We start from the raw sequence: 3,102 nt of genomic DNA on the forward strand, positions 1-3,102 counted from the left end.
TTTTGCTTACAAATGAAGGGCCTAGCTTGGACAAGAAAGATGAACCTTGGAACCAGTTCAAGCGTGGAGATGATGGCATGCGCAAGGGGATCCAGAACGGAGTTATAAGTGATGATTTCAGGACTTTGAAGCCACCATAAGGAGTGCATGAAGCCTTGGACGAAATATACAAGATGCCACTTCATAAATTTCGTCCAGAGGCTATTTTAGGTGCTGCGTCACCTTATTACCGGGCCAGGCCCATGTATTTTGGAAATACTTAAGTATATGCTGTTTTTAGAGTCTGTATGTGTGGGGAAACAAGAGTTAGGGTTGGTTTCGGACCCCTCTTCCAAGGGCCACGAAATCCCCCCCTCTTCCTCCATATATACAGCTCTTAGGGCGTCGTCTAGACTTTGGGCTTTGTTTAGATTAAAAGTTTGCCATAGCTGCAACTTCGCGTACTTTGTTTGTGTCCAACGACCAGACCAAGACATCACAGAACTCCACCTTGATCAATAAAGTTTTCATCTTATATTCGCAATATCCAGATTGCAATCTCAGTTTCTTGCTTGTTCTTCGTTTGCTCGTAGGAAACAGACCCTCGTGGTCAGGTTGATCATGCTCCGGCGTGGTGAATAACCCCTCGGAAGTTGGTTTAGCGATTGCTAAGGTGCGACGTCTCGCACGTTCGTAGTCGGATCGCCAAGGTCGACCCCCGTAGAAATGATAGCCACCATCTCATCAAAACATCGGGACACCTTTGCCTCTATCACTGGGTGAGCTCCGGCGGGAAAGTGGAAGCGGGGTCACGTCTCGGAGGCATCTGGTGTTTTGGAGTGGATGAGAAATTAGAATAAAACAAGGGTCTAATAAGAAAATAGCACTACCCAAATGAATGGACAATCATAACCACATCAATCATTTATTCATTCATCTCAAACAAGGTTCAACCTCGGATTACAAAAATCTCACGACTAATCGAGAATAACGGCCTAACTGATCAACGAAAAATAAAATAAAATAACATGGCGGTCGACTAAATGTCTTCATCAATTATCCTTGCGTCCTTTGGTGCGGCGTCCTCTGACACGGCGTCCTCTGATGCGGCGTCCTCTGATGCGGCGCCTCCTCTTGCATCTTCCTTCGGTGGAGCTCTCTTCATATTCCTGGTCATTGCTCACGAGGGGTCCATCATCTCCACTCGGAAAAAGGTCTTCTCCTAGGTCCATCTTCTCCTCCAGTGTGGCAATATATTTATCCCGGTCCTCGATTCTATCCATAAAATCCTTGACTTCTTCTTCGTGTTCAAGGAAGTCCGCGCGTGCCTTCTCCTCCAGTTCCAATTCACGGAACAACAACCTCCTATGTACCTTGGAGCTTCCGCGCGTCTGGATTTCCTAGTTCCTGAGGAGACTCTCCATGTCTTGGACATATGAAAGAATGGAGTCGTCCTCCACGGTATGGATGATATCTCCATTCCTAGCTCTGCGAGAAATCATGGCAAGGTCTGATGGGTCGAGCTCAGCCCTGTAATCTTCTTGGGGATGTCCAAGTGCACGATAAATTGCCATGTCTCTTCCGAAGATCCAAGTGAAAGCGGTAAACTCAAAGACGATGGGTTCTGAATGTCCTCCGAAGGTCCTCCCTGGAATGTGCACCTTAATCCTGTAGCGGGTATCCATCGGAAGTGCATTGGTAGGCTTCCTGGTGATTGAGGGCGGAGCAATCTTCAGCTTCTTCATGATCTGAACAAACTTCCTACCGAAAAGCATCGTCTCATCCGACTGGCAAAACTCCGGTAGCAGAACTGGGGTGAACTCGGCGCCCATCTAGAATATTGAAAATCGGAGGGAAGTCAGAAATGAACAAGGGAGAATTATGGAATGATAAGTATATAAAATAAAGTAGTTTCTTCCTATGGCTTTCCTATGCTAGGGGTTACGTCCTACGGTCAGCGTGTGCTCCGAATACCATCTCTGTAATGACCCGACCTGAAATCGTTCAAGTCTCTCTGTAGCTGTACCATCCCAAGATCATGCTGGCACACACAGTACATTGATGAAAAGATTCAAAGTTCAATCACAACTGAATTTATTACACGATTCTCATATCGAGTCTTTATTACATCATAATAAATTCGGCCGAAGGCCAACTCATGAGAAATAAACTAAATAAAGTTGCGGAAGCATAGACAATAAGCGAGTCCATCCGACTCCATAGGGCAATCACCAAGCGTAGATCATAGCCTCACTCCAGGTCGGAAAACTCCTCTGCAACATGAGACATTGCAGCCGTGTAGGTCAGCATTTTGAATATGTCAGCAAGTCATGAAGAGAGAACAACAATAAAATTACTAACACTATATGCAATTTGGCTATGGGGCTCTAAGTTTTTTGTTTTTTTTAAAAGCCATTTTTTTCCTACAACAAAAGGACTTGCTTGCAATTACTACAAAATGTTGGTTGTTAATGAGATGGTTCCGCCAACCAGTGTCTCATACCCGAAATCATTAATAACCCATCAATTAATTAATTATGTTTGGTGTTGAGATTTCCGAAATACTCCAATTCCAGAGGCTCATTTGTCCGTAACTGGGGACACGGCTAATCGATTAGGTTGTTACTCTACAGAGTCTTGTGCACTTTACCTGCAAGATTCGTTCCCTCCTTTATGTCCTCACTCTGCCTGTTGTTTGAAGACGGGATGAACGAAACAGGGTCTTCTGTAGAGTTTCTCTAGACTGTTGGTGCCCATCCCTGTCCTACCGTTCTTATACATCTGTTGGCACCGTCCGTCCAGAGTCACGCCTAGGGTCAACCCAGCCAGAGCCTATAATGGCTTGCGGCTTCACAGGTAAGCTTCCGGCCAAGGTGTATCCATCCGTCTATTCGTGACTGGGTGAAGATTTCCGCAAGATGCCATGGCGCTTCTCCCTGCATCCCGGCCATCCACTGGTTGCTCCAGGGTGCCTGTCAACCGTCCTCTACCAAGTAGTGAATTTGAAGTCCATCTTGGGCTTGAAGTCATGGGCTTGTCATCATCTTGACTCTCACATCTCCCTTATGAATCTCTCAACCAACCCCGTCTACGAGCCTAGCAAAGTAAACTACACCGTCCCGG

The 3,102-nt window shown here is 46.0% G+C and overlaps 1 pseudogene; it reads right to left on the minus strand.

Annotated features, from left to right (window-relative positions):
- Positions 1–1,031: 1,031 nt before the first annotated feature.
- On the minus strand, positions 1,032–1,754 carry LOC147979494 (uncharacterized; annotated as a pseudogene).
- Between the last annotated feature and the right edge of the window lie 1,348 nt (positions 1,755–3,102).

The sequence above is a fragment of the Triticum urartu genome, chromosome 3A (assembly GCF_056163025.1).
Source record: "Triticum urartu cultivar PI428250 chromosome 3A, HENAU_Tu73, whole genome shotgun sequence".
Classification (NCBI taxonomy): Eukaryota; Viridiplantae; Streptophyta; class Magnoliopsida; order Poales; family Poaceae; genus Triticum; species Triticum urartu.